Genomic DNA, 16677 nt, shown 5'->3' on the forward strand with positions numbered 1-16677 from the left:
GCGTAACTATCTAAACAAACTCACTCACACGGACGACTTAAATAAAATTGCCGGCGCTAAGACAGACATGCCGGGGGCGCACTCATATTTACAGTACATCTTACCTTAACTTACAAATTTTACACTAAACCATGGCCCAGGATCATTGAACTCTGCAAAAAGAAAGCAGTTAGCAGGGAGCCAGGCTGCCCACATGCAGTCTCTGGCTCAAACAATGCAGGTGACAGGGAACGTGGCTGGCTGCTCACACGCAGTCCAAGGCCTTCCCTTTTGAACTGAACGCAGTGAACCACAACGGTGCATGGGCTGCACAACGCAGTCTCCGTGCCAGCTCAAGTGGCACACGCAATGAGCACAACGAATGGATGCATGAACGGTTTGAACTGAATGCAGTGAACCACAACGGTGCATGGGCTGCACAAACGCAGTCTCCGTGCCAGCTCAAGTGGCACACGCAATGAGCACAACGAATGGATGCATGGACACAAACACGGTGCACGGGCCGCCACTGCAGGCCCGTGTTGTAGCTGCCAACAGGGCAGTTCTCGCAGCTTGCAAACTGTTGCCTTGATCCTGGCGCACATGGAAATGAACAGGGGGGGCAAAGCAAAATTGAACGGGGCTGGTGAACAGGGGCAGTGGGCATGGCATGGCAAAGGCAGCAGGCAAACACAGCCCGCAGAAGAAGGCCGTTGCAGGCAAACACAGCCGGCAGATGAACTGGCCGGCACAGGCCTTGAAGAAAAAACAGCCAGCCGGCAGATGGAGTGGGCCGGCACAGGCCTTGCAGCACAGCAGCTGCAGATGAAGTGGGCCGGCACAGGCCTTGCAGCACAACACGGCCAGCCGATGGCACAGGCCTTGCAGCAAAACAACAGCTGCCGATGAAGTTGGCCGGCCTCCGCCTTGAAGCAAAACACGGCCAGCCGATGAAGTTGGCCAGCCTTTGCCGTTCAATGGAGGTTGGTGGAGGGAGTGCGGTGGTGCTGGCCACTTGGAAGGCGGGCTCGGACCTACCTACCTGTCTCCCTCCCACCTATCGCCTTTGCCTGTCACTGTACATACCCACTCCCTTAATTTGTCAAACCCCAATTTAGCCCCAACTTATTTATTTATTTATTTTCACTTTTATTTTTACTTCCCCACTATAAATCGTCCCCTAACCCCCTTTATCATCCTTGTTCGGCTAACCTATCCTGTCACCTAGCCTACTCCCAACCCCTACATTCCCTTCCCGGAGGGGAATAAGGGAGAGCTAACGTCCTGTGTCGAGGCCCAACGAAGCCTCAGAATGGCCTCCCCAGAGTTCGGCGATCTAACCCAAAGTGGGTCCAGCGGCCCACAACGACAGCGAGGGGATGGATGGTGCGGAGGGGTACATCTCCTAATCTACCCTAACCATTTAACTGTTAAACTACCCCGGGGCTTTCAACAAGCGCCTCTCGCTTAAACTATTGGTTCTAACAACCCAGATTCCCGTCGCCTGTGTTGGTGTCCTCACAATTTCGGGCCTCGCCCCCCCAATTTTCTCTCCGTGCCCTCACACGGTCTCCTGGCTGGGACACGTGGCTCCCTTTGGCAGGCACGACCCTCTGCCGATTCTCCCGCTATGGCACCCCCGGGCACTACACTGCCTCCGAGCCTACCAGCTCCCTAACACCGGGGAGTGCCCCCATGGCACCTCCCCTGAAACGCACACGTGGCAGGCCGGCCTCCCGGGCCCCTTTCCGAGGGTCACCCGTGCCCACAACACTGCCCACGCGGCTAATGGCGCCCCGGGCCCCCGCACCAAGCAGGCGCACCCGTGCCCACTACTCTATCCCGGCCCCCCATGGGCCCTTGGCCTACCACGGCCGACTAGCCTGGTGCCCGGGGTACCCACTCAGCGATACTCACCTTTCGCAGCCACGCTCCCAAGCCCGTCAACAGGGCTCCTGCACCCCTCCAAATGGGTCTCGAGCCTACTTTCCCACCAACAACAAAACGACCTCCATTTTTCAATTTGACTAACCCAGCTAACTCACTTTACTCTGACCCCGGGGTCCCTTGGGCGGGAGTCACTCCTCCCCCCAATCACTCATCGCACCATGCATTCCCCATTCACTCCATACACACAGACCCGCTGGCCTCACTCACTCAACAAGTACTCACCTCACAACTCTCCAACTCTTCAACACACTCACCACCGAACTCTGCCATCCTCCTAACTACCTCCCCTAACTAACTCGTGCTCCCACGTCGTCCCTTAAACTACAGCACGTTCCTTTTAACACTACGTAGCTAAACTACGTCCCCTCTACACATTCACAGTCTGTCACTGTCTCAAAATCATTTTATTTCCCAACCTAAAGCTCACTAAATCCCTCTAACTCATCCATTCCACGGACTCCATGAGGACTTACCCCTGCCCCATGGAGTCGGTCTAACTAAGCTAACCCTTCCCCCTAACTAGTTTTCATCCTGTGCCCAGGTAAGGGGGTCTTCCACCCCTTGCCCAGGAATCCTGTGCACCCGAAAGTGAGGCTTACTGGTTTTTTTTTTTTTTTTCATGCGCAGCACCTGCGCGGCAACTCAGAGCTCGCGCACTTTACACCTGCCTGTGACGTCATGCAGCTGCACGTGTTCCTCGTCCCTCCTTGGACGGTACCATCCGGCAGAGATACCCCTCCTGCCGGATTCCAACCCCACGTGCAGCCATGACGTCACCGTGCGCATAAAAAAAACACAAGCTCCACGTCTCGAGGGGTTCCCCACGCGAACACATGTGCTTTGCCCGTTGGAGCTTCACACACACGATCGCGTGGAGAACCCGTCCGGTCCAAATCCATTTACCTGCCTAAACTTTGTCCGTCCGCGGGATCGGCAAATCCACCGCGTGCGTTTCCGGACCGGGACTTCACTCTCGCAAGCGAGCACGTGGCGGTCTCGTGCGTTGCACAGCACGAACCTCGTGCTCGCGGCTGGGTTAACCCGGCACGGTCCCCGAAACAACTACAGCCGCTACTCGGCTTTCTTTACTCTGTCGCCGTCTCCGTCTCCATTCAACCCACGCACACCTGCGTGTTACGACGCACACAGTCCACACCATTAAACTCACCCCGGGAGACGCGGCTGCGTGCTCCCGCATGCCAACCGACATCTCCCTCACATACCGCTCTCTCACACACACGGTCTCCCTTGCACACAGCGACCTTGCACACGGCCGTTCACTCACGCACGGTGCCTCACCACTCACACAAACCATACTACTTACACACGCGGGGGCACTCACCCGCGGTGCCTCATCCACACACCGTGCCTCACTCATACACGCGGGGGCACTAAACCGCGGTGCCTCATCCATACACACGGCGACACACACACGCGGTCTCTTCCACACACGGTGCCTCACCCACACACGCGGGGGCACTAACCCGCGGTGCCTCACTCACACTCCGTGCCTCACCCACACACGCGGGGGCACTCACCCGCGGTGCCTCACTCACACTGACCGTTTCACTCACACACACGGCCTCACTCACACACGGTGCCCCATCCACACCCGGCGTGCTGGGAAGCACGCACTCTGGCACCATCGCCACCACACCACTCACACACGGGGTCGCTTCCACACACGGGGACGCACTCACCCCTTGCACCACACACATAGGGACAACCACACTGGGGATTCGTGTCCCCACAAGGGTCTCCGGGGCCTCTATACCCCCCAAGCTCTCCAAGCACCTGTCCACAGCACCCGTCCCCTCAACCTCGCAAAGCACGACCGAACTCACCTGGTCGTGACTCGCCTCAAGGGGGGGTACTCCCTCCCCTCGTTCCTGGAGGAGGCCATCCAGGTGCTCGCACTGGGTCTCTACCCAGTCCGCCAGCTCACCCCCATTATCCTCCACTACCTCCGTGTGTGCGTCACTTACCCCGTCCTCACCATGCAGTCTCTCTATTTTTTCTATCTCCCGTGTCTCTGCCAACTCTTCACCCTTTACCTCCCTTGTCTCAACTATTATTTCCTTTGTCACGGCCTTCATGCCCGCCTGCAGGCATCGGCCCATGTTCTGCGTCTCACCCCGTAGCTCTTTCATTTCTTCCTTCATGTTTGCTTCCATTCCGTTTATTTGCTGTGTATTCGCATCCATCGTCGTTTTCACTTCATTCATTTGCTTGTTCATTTCGTTTTTCATTTCATTTGTATTTGTATCCATCTTTTTGTTCATTTGTTGTGTATTCGCATCCATCTTTTCGATCATTTTCGCATTCATCTTTTCGTTCATTGCCGCCAGCATGGCGCATAGCTGGGCCATGTTGGATGCACTCAGCTGAGCCGTTTCGGCAAGGGTTGGGGAAGGGTTTTGGTGGAGAGGGGGGGGGAGGTGTCATACACCGCGGCCGCTGCCGCACCCACCTCGGGCCCTGGGTTCAGTTGGGCGAGTCCGTGTTCCTGCGCAATCAACATTTCCTGCTCGGGGATTCCATCCTGAGCCATGGATTCTACACATTCTACATCCATTTCTAATACCCCCGGCTCCCGCTCGCCTTGAGACGCCATCTTGCTTCTCGTGAAGGGTTAATTTAACTCGCTCGTAATTTGGAGGGAATCGGGGGTCGCTTCTCTCACCCCTGGACCGATTCCCGTGAATTTAGCCGGAGACAGGAGAGCCCGTTTTCCTGTTCTCCGATACCAGTGCCGCGAGGAGGGCGATGAATTTGTATCGCACGACCTGACACCAGTGTTGGGGTTTTCGCGCCCGCCGGCGTGCGAACGGCCACGTAACTCGAATCGCGGCACGTCGCCCACCGGACGGACAATCCAGTCGTGACCCTCTCGGACTAACGCCGGGAACCAGTCACGGGTGGACCTTTTGGTCTCACCGCGATCGAGCCAATCAGCCCCCGCGTGGGATAGGGTTGCTCGCCAAATTCGACCTACCTTAGTACCCACGCGGAGGGTAGACCGGGCGATCGCACCTCGCCGCAGGTCGACTTCGGACACGGGCCACTTAAGCGACCCGTTCCGTACTATCAGAATAACCGAGCGGTGTTATCGTCGACCTCGACGGTTCGATTAATTATCGGGCGTATTCAGCCCACTACCAACCCTTTACGTGAAGCAAGATGAGGATTCAATGGGGGAAAAGACGAAGCGAAGCGGGAGAACAGTTCAACAATAAAGCACATTTATTCGCGGCACACGGGAAGCACACAAATACAATTCCACCAAAAGCACACAAAAAAAAGAAAACACAATTCCATTTACACAAAAAGCAAATGTAAAAGCGAAAACAATGCAGAGCTAATACCGACTACCGAGCACACGGCAACACTTATACAATTCTACTTCACAGACGGCGCCGACAACACATACCCAAAACCAAGGAAAAGAAACACCCTCAAGGATGAGGCCGGCCTGAGGCCGAGACCGGGTCGCGCCTACCCGTCTGGTGATGAGACGCGGAGCGGCGATGGCGCCGCACTCCGCGGGCCTCGTGGACAGTGCCTGGCAGGCGGTGGGAAAAAGGGGCCCCCTTGGTCGCACTATCTCAGCGCGGGGGGAAACAGGAGGGGGTTGCTGATGCTCGGGGTATAGAGGATCTTTATTATCCCTGGTGTGCGTCTCCACCTCGGCCAGGTCGCGCTGCCGGCCTCCCTCGGGCGTGCAGCTCCTGGCACCGACGCGAGCACCCCCTCGTCTGCCTTCGCCGCTGCCGCCTCTCCGCCTCTGGACTCTCCACCCTGGACTCTTCTTTGGGCTCTCCTCGTTCGACTCTCTTCAGCTTCTCCAGCTACTGCAGGCTTCGGGCTCCAGACTTCCACACTCTTCCCTGACTCTTTCTCCCTCCCCTGACTGACGAACACCGTCCTTTTATCCCCCCGTAGCTTTGCCTTTGACCCCCTCCCTTTGACCTTTCACCTCGCTCCCCATTGGCCCGAGAAAAAGTGGGCGTGAAGGCTTTTTGATCCACAAATTTGCATATATCGATCGTTCTGGAGGCGGGGCCAAATCGCCCCTCGCTCACCGATTGGACGGCAAAAAGTGGGCGTGTGTCGTTTTTGAAGCACAAAATCCGTGATTTTGTACACGCTGTTCAACGTGCGCCCTGCACGAGTCCAACACCGGTACCCACAGCGGGGCAAGAACGGTGGCGATGCTACAGTTGCGAGGTGTGACGTGAAGGTCGTGGCGGTTGTGGTGAAGCGGCGTTGTGGTTGGTGGTTGATGTTGTGGTTGTGGTGGTAATCATGGCGGGTGGTCCAAAATAAAGATAGTAAAAGAAAAACGGCTATCCTGAAGAGTCGCAGCTCGCATAAATGACATGTATTCCCACTAGACAACGGGTTCGGGCCTAACTACACATGTACTTACCGAGATACCTCACCTAAGGGACCTGAATGGTGGTTTGCGAATCTGGTAACCACAACAATATATACATATATACATATATACATATATATATATATATATACATATATACATATACATATATATATATATACATATACATATACATATACATATATATACATATACATATACATATATATATATATATATACATATACATATATATATATATATATACATATACATATACATATATATATATATATACATATATATACATATACATATATATATACATATACATACATATATATATATATATATATACATATACATATACATATATATATACATATATATATATATATATATATATATATATATATATATACATATACATATATATACATATATATACATATACATATATATATACACATATACACATATACATATACATATATACATATATATACATATACATATCTATACATATATATATATATATATATATATATATATATATATATATATATATATATATATATATATTGTGGTTGAGGAAATTCGCAAACCACCATTCAGGTCCCATAGGTGAGATATCTCTGTAAGTATATGTGTAGTTAGCCCAAACCCGTTGTTTAGAGGGAATAAATGTCATTCATTTGGGCTGCGACCCTTTAAGATAGCCGTTTTTCTGTTCTATCTTTAATTTGAACCAACCACGTCTCAACCGCCATCACACAACAACCACCAACCGCAACTCCGCTTCACAACAACAACAACGCCAACAGCCACGACCTTTACCGTCACAACTCGCTCTCGCAATCATCGCATCACCGCCATGCCAAGCGTCACCGTGGCCAGGGACCACCACAATAAACCCTCCACCACCTTCACCTCTCCTCCTTCTGCCGCCATTCCCGCACCGCTTGTGGGCACCGATCCTGGACTCGTACAGGGCGCGCGCCGAGCAGCGGGTGCAAAAAGTGGCCTTTCCGGGGAAGTCAGATCAGGAATGATTCACGCCCACTTCTGTTCCGTCCTATCAGCGAGCGCGGGGCGATTTGGCCCCGCCTCCAGGCGCGTCGGAGTAGAATCGATATATGCAGATTCGCGGATCGGGAATGATTCACGCCCACTTTTCCTCCGTCCAATGGGGGAGCGTGGCTCCGCCCCCGAGCCGATCCTGATCCAAAAATCTGCATATGGTTTCTCCTGTCGCACTATAAAGCGCCGAGCGCGAAGCGAATTGAGTCGAGTTGAGAGTTTCTGTTTCGGGCTCGGGCGAGTTGGAGAGGTGTGGCAGCGGCAGCGGCAGCTGCAGAGAGAGGACTTTCTGTTTCGGGCTCGGGCGCGTTGTGGCGGCGGCGAAGCATGGCAGCAGCAGCAGTCAAGACGGGGTTCGGAGTCTGTCGGGGAGCTGCGGAGAGGGGAGGCCGGGAACGCGGTCGAGGTCGCAGTGGAGTCGCTCGTCGCGGGACCCAAGCAAGCCAGATATCCTCTTTCCCCAGAGCATCAACAACCCCCCCTGTTTCCCCCCGCGCTGAGATAGTGCGAGAAGGGGGCCCCGTTCCCACCCCATTCCAGGCAGTGCCAGCGAGGCCCGCGGAGGAGCGCGGAGTCGGGGCGCCGCCGCCATTTTGCGGCTCATCACCAGACGGGTAGGCTCGACGCGGTCTCGGCCCCAGGCCCGTCTGCCCCCTTGTAGTTGAGGGTGGCCCCTTTTTCTTTTGCTTTGGAGTATATGTGTTGTCGGCGCCGTCTGTAAAGTAAAACTGTGTAAGTGTTGCCGTGTGCTCGCGTAGTCGGTAGTAGATCTGCATTGTGTTTCTTTTGTTGCATTTGCTTTTGGTGCATAATTGTTGTAATTGTATATGTGTGCTTTCCGTTTGCCGCGGAATAAATGTGCCTTATGTTGAACTGTTTTTCCCGTTTCGCTTCGTCTTTTCTTTAATTGAATCTCCATCTTACTTCACGTAAAGGGTTGGTAGTGGGCTAAATACGCCCGAGAATTAATCGGAACCGTCGAGGTTGACGATAACACCGCTCAGTTATCTCGATAGTACGGAACGGGTCGCTTAAAGTGGCCCGTGTCCGAAGTCGACCTGCGGCGAGGTGCGATCGCCCGGTCTACTCTCCGTGTGGGTACTTAGGTAGGTCGAATTTGGTGAACAACCCTATCCCACGCGGGGGGCCGATTGGCACGATCGTGGTGAGGCCGAAAGGCCCACCCGTGACTAGTTCCCGGCGTTAGTCCGAGAGGGTCACGACGGAATTGTCCATCCGGTGGGCGACGTGCCGCGATTCGAGTTACGTGGCCGTTCTTCGATACACATACATATGTGTGTATATATATATATGTGTGTATATATATATATGTGTATATGTATGTATGTATGTATATTTATATATATATATATATATATATATATATATATATATATATATATGTGTATATATATATATATATATGTGTATATGTATGTATGTATGTATATATATATATATGTGTATATATATATATATGTGTATATGTATGTATGTATATATATATATATATATATATATATATATATATATATATACATATATATATATATATACATATATAGATGTGTATATGTATATATATATATATATATATATGCATATATATATACATATATATATATATACATATATATATATATATATATATACATATATATATACATATATATATATATATATATATATATATATATATATATATATATATGTACATCGTCTCTCCGTCAAGGTTGGAGTGCCCTCAGGAAGTGTTCTTGTCCTAGTCCTTTTCCTGATCTTCATCAATGATCTCTCTCACTGTAAAATCCTCATTATTTATTTGCTGACAACTCGATCCACCTGCTGTCGTGACATCCCTCATTCTTCAGATAAGCAGGCAGCAGATTCTTCCCTCTCTTCAGACCTTGATAGAATCAGAACATGGTCAAACACCAAGAGTATGTCTTTCAATCCTGACAAATCGCACACTCTCCCTATCTCTCTCCAAAAGTACAGTATGGCAAATCCTCCCATCTACTTCCTCCACAACCCTCTTAAAGAAGTTCAGTCACTCAAGCTCTTGGGTCTAACTGTCAGCCATGATCTTTCTTGAACAAACCACATTTCAAAGTTGGCTTCCAAAGCCAGCCACCAACTGGACATCCTTCATCGTGCAATCAACTGACCTGCATTTCACAGGTTTGGCCCGTTTTGTTTATGAAAACCTGCAGACTCATTTTAGTAACTTCAAAACCCATATTGGATGAAGAGCACTATCAATTTTTAAAATGCAATGTTTCGCTCCATTCCACTTGTAAGGATCGACGCACAGAATGATAAACTTAACCAGTAGCAGATATTCAAGGAATTACTCCTGTCAATTGTCTGTGACGTCATGGGCTTTCCCTCACTGAAGGCCATTTCATCACCCTCCAGGATTCTGCATGCAGTATCACCACTTCTGATCACATCCAAAAAGTTTTTTTTTTTAATTCCACTTTTGAGTCCTCTCAACCTGTTTTTCTTCACCTCCAACTTGTCATGTATGAAAATCCTTCCTTGACATGCTTGTGAATCCTTATCCACCGACAAGGCCTTCATCCACAGCTTGATGGAGTACTGCACTCCCTTTTGGGGATAGCTCCCCTGCCTCACATCTTTCTCACCTTGATGCTATGGAAACCAAGGCCTTCAAGATCATTGGAATCTCCCACGCTGAAGCCGAGCCTGTCGGCCTATCACTTTCCCATCCCAAACCGGTCGGTGGTCTCCGTATTCTTCCATCTCCTTTCTGGTCTTGTACCATTATTTTGATCTTTTTTTTCTGTGCAATTTTTTTCGGATCACTTGACCGGAAGTGTGTCAAAATGGCCAGCATCAATTTTTGGGAAGATCACATAAATTACTTAAAAAATGTTCTTCTCCAAACCCAGCAGTTAGAATGCGACCAAATTTGGGTTACAACATTATAACAGGGTCCTGATGTTAAATTAAGGAGGCCGTGCCAATCAAGTGTCTGGAAACATGTCAAAATGGCGGTCACGTAAATTCCTTCAAAAATCTTCTTCTCCAGACCCACAAGTCAGAATGCTACCAAATTTGGGTTACAGCATTCGGCCAGGGTCCAGTCCAGGCCAGGGTCCATCCAACTCACAAACTAAATGGCCGAGAATTTTGCTGCATCTGCATTGAGCCATTTTGTGATTACAATGTGAAAGCCATATTGAGGGAACATTTTGGTGACCAAGTGATAATCACTACCTCATATCGGAAATCTAATGTTGTCATGATGTGTCAGACGGCTGAAAGTGTACTCCTGGAGTTTCATGCCAGCCATTCCAACGAGCCACTTTGTTGATGACTCCACCCTCTGCCGTGACATCCCTCATCCTTCAGCCTGAAAGGCTGCAGCCTCTTCCCTCTCTTCAGAACTTGACAAAATCAAAAGATGGTCAAACACTTGGAATATGTCTTTCAATCCTGATAAACCTCGCACACTCACTATCTCTCTCTCTCTCTCTCTCTCTGAAAGGACCGTCTGGAAAACCCTCATATCTACTTTCTAAACAATTACCTTGAGGAAGTTCATTCATTCAAACTCCTGGGTATCACTATCAGCCATGATCTTTCTTGGGCAAACCACATTTCAAAGTTGGCTTTCAAAGGCAACCGCCGACTGGACATCCTCCGTCGTACAAACAAGTGACCCACTGGATTCTTACGCATTTACAAGGCCTTCATCTGCAGCTTGATAGAGTATGGCTATTCCCTCTGGGCTGGCTTCCCTGCCTCACACCTTACTCAGGTAGATTCCATAGAAAACAAGGGATCCAACATCAATGGAATCTCCTGCCATGAAGCTGAGTCCATGGGCCAATCACATCGCGATCAGAGACAGGTTGGTGGTCACTTTATCTTCTACCGCCTCCTTTCTGGTCTTGCAATCTCTGCTCTTTCCGTGCTTTGTCCTCCCCAGATTTCAACCCCCTTCTAGTGAAACTACCTAAATCTAGGATCACTGTGCACCTCCACTCATCCATTCCTCTTTTCTTCCGCCTGTATAGCCAACTTCCACAGTCTTTTCAATCTTATTCTGCCTTCCAGATCTTCAAGACAATCCAAAAACATGATATTTTCCCACCCTCCTTAACACCCCCACCCCAATCCCTCCTTACAAATTTCCAGTTTTCCCTCCTGGGAGTATCCTTCTGTATCCATCTTGTCCACCCATGCATCTCCTGTCCCTCATTCCTCCCCACACCCATTGTTTGTCCAAGTCTGCCTTGCCTCTGCTGTTGGTGTTTCCCCTCTCTCTTGCTGTTCCTTTTGTTCTGTTGCATCCTAATCTGTTCAGTGTACAAGTACTAACTCCTACAAGCATCGTGTGTGTGTGTGTGTGTGTGTGTGTGTGTGTAAAACATTCCATGACATGGGTATCATGGCCATGGTCACTCCTGGAACAACCCAGAACCACCCAGTTCTAAGGGCAAAATGGATGCATCAAATACTAGACATATCCACATCGAGTATTATCAAGCAGACAACCAGACTTTTGCAGAGCAGAAGTAAAAATATAACAATGCAGATAGCCCACGACCCAACAGCATGTCTTGATATCCTGTGGCAGTCATCACTTCTGTTTGGGTCATCAGGACCCGTACGATCTGGCATGTTGCAGTTCGTGCACCATGGGTGTCATCCTGGCAAGTCAACAGTCCTATTCCTACCAATAATTGCCATGAGCAACAACGACAACATGCATCTACTCCATACTTGACTATGTGGCTCCTCAGCATGCATAGAAGCACATATACCACCTGTCATAACCTTTAACCACCTATTATGGTGGAAAGCTCTGTCAGTCATACTGTCCCAACATGAGGGAAGTCCACTCTGTCGACTTGTTCTTAGACTGGGTGCCTTCCATTTAGAAATGAGTTTCCTTGGAAGCATATGTCACCTATGCCTGGTGTTGGCTTAATGGTTAGGGTGGTGGGGTTGACTCTGCCTGTCATCCTTCCGAGGTCGGTGAAATGAGTGCCAGCTTGCTGGTATCCTGTGTCGGAGTGGCGATCTGTCCAGGGTTGTGCCCAATAGCCAAGGACACTGCTTAGGCAGCACCAACGCTCTGCATAGAGTATGGTCCCAATGGATGGATGGATGGATGGATATGTCACCTGATGGTCTGGTTTGAAAGAGTTGCTGGAACTAATATATGCACCAAACGCTGTGGATCACATTGTCACAGTCAAGGCAACTTCTAGAACGGTGCAGGCACACCTCGAGCTGGATACAGTATTGAATGCTTTGCTAATCTCCAAATCCTTAGATGTCTTCTTCCTAAATACACAGGGTGAGTTGCAACCTCATGATGATGATCCAAAAGATGTCACGACATTTTGGCCAGGAAATCATTGTCCTTTTGGATACCAAAATACAAGTACAAAACACATGGCCCATGAGAGGCAGAGTAGGAGCAGAAGTTACGATCACAGATGAAACTAGAGGGGGAGCACTCGGGAGAGTGCAAAACCTCTGCCGCCAATACTGCAGGGTCACTCAAGTGAAGCTTATATCTTATTCATTAAATATGATGTCAACAATGCTGAGTTATAGTTCTTTTCTCCAACATTTTTTTTTGGGGGGGGGGGGTTGGAAATCACTTAAAACATGTAAAAATGCAAAAAACATTTTTTTCTTTTTGGGGGTGGGGTAACAATTTTTTTGGGGGGGGGTTGGAAATCACTTAAAACATGTAAAAATGCAAAAAAAATTTTTTTTTCTCAAACAATTTTTTTGGGGGCGGGGTGGAAATCACTTAAAACATGTAGAAATGCAAAAAAAATTCTCTATTTTGGGGGGGGGGGTAAAGAAAAAATTGGGGGGGGGGGTTGGAAATCACTTAAAACATGTAGAAATGCAAAAAAAAAAAAAAAATTCTCTAACAATTTTTTTGGGGGGGGGGGACCAAGTCCAAAATTTAATGGCATGATCCTTGGACCATACCTAACCCCCCCCCCACCAAGTTTCGTCGAAATCCGTCGAGGAGTTTTTCCGTAATACTGTTCACAAACAAACAAACAAACAAACAAACAGAAAGGGGTGAAAACAGTAACCTCCATCCATCTTCGAAGATGGCGGAGGTTAATGAAGATCCTCCTGAAGAAGGAAGTCTTCCTTGCCAACACAAGAAGCAAACACAATTTCATCAACATGCTGAGTGGACACTTATATGCTGATTGCAGATGAATATCGCTAAACACATACTGCATGCGTCGATATTTGAAGAAAATGTCAAGCTCTGTGACACACGGACATGTAAAATTAACCTAAAATATCTACTACAGGATTAACATTCAGATAATTTTCACAAAGTTCCAAAATTTCCCTTGCTTGGGACTTTTGATACATTATGGAGGAAATATAGTGCCTTCAGAAAGTATTCACACTTCTCGACTTTTGTCACCTTTTGTTGTTACAGCCTAAATTTAAAATGGATCCACAAAAAATACCCTATAATGACAAAGTGAAAACATGTTTTTAGAAATTTTTACAAATTAATCAAAAATGAAAAGCTGGAATGTCTTGCATCAATAAGTTCAACCCTCTGAGTCAACACTTTGTAGAAGTCTCTTTGGCAGCGATTACAGCTTCGAGTCTTCTTGGGTATGTCTGTATGAGCTTTGCACATCTAGATTTGGGGATTTTCTCCCATTCTTCCTTGCAGATTTCCTGAAGTTCTGTCAAGTTGGATGGGGAGCGTCGGTGAACACCAATCTTCAAGTCTTTCCACAGATCCTCAATGGGATTCAAGTCTGGGCTTTGGCTGTACCACTCAAGGACTTTCACATTCTTGTTCTGAAGCCATTCCAGTGTTGCTTTGGCTTTATGTTAGAGGTCATTCTCCTGTTGGATTGTAAATCTTCGCCGCAGTCTAAGGTCTTTTGCACTCTGAAGCAGGTTCTCATCAAGGATTTGCCTGTATTTGGCTCCATTCATTGTTCCCTCGATCCTTACAAGTTTCCCAATCTCAGCTGCTGAAAAGAATCCCCATAACCTGACGCTGCCACCACAATGCTTCACGGTAGGGATGTTAGATGGGTGATGAGCTGTGCTCAGATTCTGCCAGACATAATGCTTTGCATTCAGGCCAAGGAGTTCAATTTTCATCTCATCAGACCACAGAATCTTTTCCCTCATGCTCTCAGTCTTTCACATGCCTTTTTGCAAACTCCAGGCATGCTGTCATGTGCCTTATTCTCAGGAGTGGCTTCTGTCTGACCAATCTCCCATAAAGCCAAGATTTGTGAAGTGCTGCTGAGATTATTGTCCTTCCGGCAGGTTCTCTCATCTCAGCCAAGGAACTCTGTAGTTCTGTCAGAGTAGTCATTGGGTTCTTGGTCACCTCCCTGACCAAGGTTCTTCTTGCCTGGTTGCTCAGTTTGGTCGGACGGCCAGCTGAAGGGATACCAAAATGCTACTGCAGACTATGGTACTGACAATACCTAATGATAGATGAGTTTGTGTAGTATACAGCTGACAATGTGCATCATAATATCAGAATCCTTCCTTGACTCTCATAGCTAATGTGTGGCTCTGAATGGAATCCTAGTCCGGGTAGTTCCATATTCTTTTCATTTCCTAATGATGGGGCTCACTGTGCTCTTGAGAACTTTCAACACTCTAGAAATTGTTTTATACCTCCTCACAATTCTATCTTGAAGATCTACGGACAATTCATTGGACTTCATGGTCGAGTTTCTGCTCTGACATGCACTGTCAACTGTAGGACCTTCTATTGAAAGATATGTTCCTTTCTAAATAATGTCCAATCAATCGAATTGGCCACGGGTGGACTCCAATCAAGTTGTAGAGACGTCTCAAGGATGATCAAAGGAAATTGGATGCACCTGAGCTCAATTTGGAGTGTCATAGCAAAGGGGTTCAATACGTATTGACGCAAGATATTTCAGCTTTTCATTTTTAAATAATATGTAAAAAATTCTGAAAACATGTTTTCACTTTGTCATGATGGGGTATTTGGTGTAGATCGGCGACAAAAAAATCTAAATACAATTCATTTTTAGCTCACCTGTTCGAAGAACAGAGAGCTATAGCGGTACCCCCAGCGTGAGCGTCAGCGTGAGCATGAAAATGTTAAATTTTTGGTGCAAGTTATTTTTTCCATTCTAATGTTTTTATCTACCACACTATTTTATACGCCCAATATATATATATATATATATATATATATATATATATATATATATATATATATATATATATATATATATATATATATATATATATATATATATATATATATATATATATATATATATATATATATATATATATATATATATATCTTCTTCTTCTTCTTCTTCTTTCGGCTGCTCCCTTTCGGGGTCGCCACAGCGGATCATCCGTATGATCCGCATAGTGATTTGGCACGTTTTACGCCGGATTTACGCCGGAGAGGCCCTTCCTGACGCAACCCTGGTCGCCTCTTACGACACAGGGATATGGTACACCTATTTTAACCGGGGTATACACCGGCCCAGTACACTGGTATTCATTTCGCCGACCTCGGAAGGATGACAGGCTGAGTCAACCCCCTGGTGTATTAATTCAGTGGCCCAATGGGGCTTGAACTCAGGACCTTTTGGATCCCAAGCCGCCGCTCCAACCACTGCGCCAACACCAGGCTTTTTATATATATATATATATATATATATATATATATATATATATATATATATATATATATATATATATATATATATATATAAATATATAAATATATATAAATATATAAATATATATATATATATATATATATATATATATATATATATATATATATATATATATATATATATATATATATATATATATATATATATATATATATTGTTGCGGTATTCGCGCCCGCCGGCGTGCTGACGGCCACGTAACTCGAATCGCGGAACGTCGCCCACCGGACGGACAATCCAGTCGTGACCCTCTCGGACTAACGCCGGGAACCAGTCACGGGTGGACCTTTCGGTCTCACCGCGATCGAGCCAATCAGCCCCCGCGTGGGATAGGGTTGCTCGCCAAATTCGACCTACCTAAGTACCCACGCGGAGGGTAGACCGGGCGGTCGCACCTCGCCGCAGGTCGACTTCGGACACGGGCCACTTAAGCGACCCGTTCCGTACTATCGGGATAACCGAGCGGTGTTATCGTCGACCTCGACGGTTCGATTAATTATCGGGCGTATTCAGCCCACTACCAACCCTTTACGTGAAGCAAGATGAGGATTC

The sequence above is a fragment of the Eptatretus burgeri genome, chromosome 2 (genome assembly GCF_056783735.1).
Source record: "Eptatretus burgeri isolate ZD-2024b chromosome 2, Ebu_testis_v1, whole genome shotgun sequence".
NCBI lineage: Eukaryota > Metazoa > Chordata > Myxini > Myxiniformes > Myxinidae > Eptatretus > Eptatretus burgeri.